Genomic DNA, 971 nt, shown 5'->3' on the forward strand with positions numbered 1-971 from the left:
GTGCTGTTTTCCAAACATTTGCCTCATACCTTGGTGCATAGAGAGAACTCTTCTGTAGAGCAGAACCCATCTCTCTTTCTCCAACTCTCCTCACACATCATTTCTCAGTTTTACTCAGGAGGCTGAAAGTAGATGAAGGGAAAAAATATAAATGGGGAGGTTGAGGACAAAGCTGTGTCTTGGTGGTACGGTGCTTGTCTAACTTGCACAAGGGCCTGGTTTGATCCCGACTACAACAGCAAAGTCGTACACTAGTTACAGGGCCGCCACTGTCAAGGCCACTGTTAAGCCACAAGGCAGGCTGGACCATGGCAGAAACAAGACCACAAAGCTTTCCTACTGTCTTCAAGTTGTCTCCTGTGTTTTAATTCTGCTGTCACTTTGTTTCCGTGAATATCTGAATGCTTTCCAGAGTTGTGAGAAAGTTGATTCTGCTGATTTTTGTTTGATTAGAAAAAAAAAATTGTGGAGGAATGGGCTGTGCATGCTCATGAGGTGACTATTTCCATACCACATCCTGCCTGTCCAGATCTTAGCATCATGGCATGGTCTTCTCAAAAACATAACACCTTTGGTTTATAGACATGACAAATTCTTGGACACAGGACTGAAGTTCAAGCCCTTTCATTACATGGTTTTCCGCTGACTCCTGTTTCCAGGCAACACAGAAGCATGCTTAAGCTCTTAGGGATGTACCCATGTTTTCTTTTCTGTAAATTTTTTGAGATAAGGTCTTATTATGCAGCCTTGGCTGGCCTGGAACTTGTTATGTAGCCCAAGCTGGCCTAGAATTTGCCATCTTCCTTTTGTCTTAGCCTCCCAAGTACTGGAATTACAGGTGTGCATAAAGTATTATCTTTCTCATCTTCCTCCCAAAAAGTTAGCAAAAGATTGAGAGCTCTTATAGTTTAAGAAGCAAGAGGTTCTCTTCCTGTTTCAAAGTGTTCACTTTTAATTAAGTGAATGTGATT

At 42.1% G+C, this 971-nt stretch overlaps 1 protein-coding gene across 1 annotated transcript in view; it reads left to right on the plus strand.

Annotated features, from left to right (window-relative positions):
• LOC103732444 (cytochrome P450 2C55-like) overlaps nt 1-971 on the plus strand; it is a 34,964-nt gene that overhangs the window by 5,998 nt on the left and 27,995 nt on the right. The window lies entirely within an intron of this gene.

The sequence above is a fragment of the Nannospalax galili genome, unplaced genomic scaffold (genome assembly GCF_000622305.1).
Source record: "Nannospalax galili isolate Female #2095 unplaced genomic scaffold, S.galili_v1.0 scaffold1415, whole genome shotgun sequence".
Taxonomy (NCBI): domain Eukaryota; kingdom Metazoa; phylum Chordata; class Mammalia; order Rodentia; family Spalacidae; genus Nannospalax; species Nannospalax galili.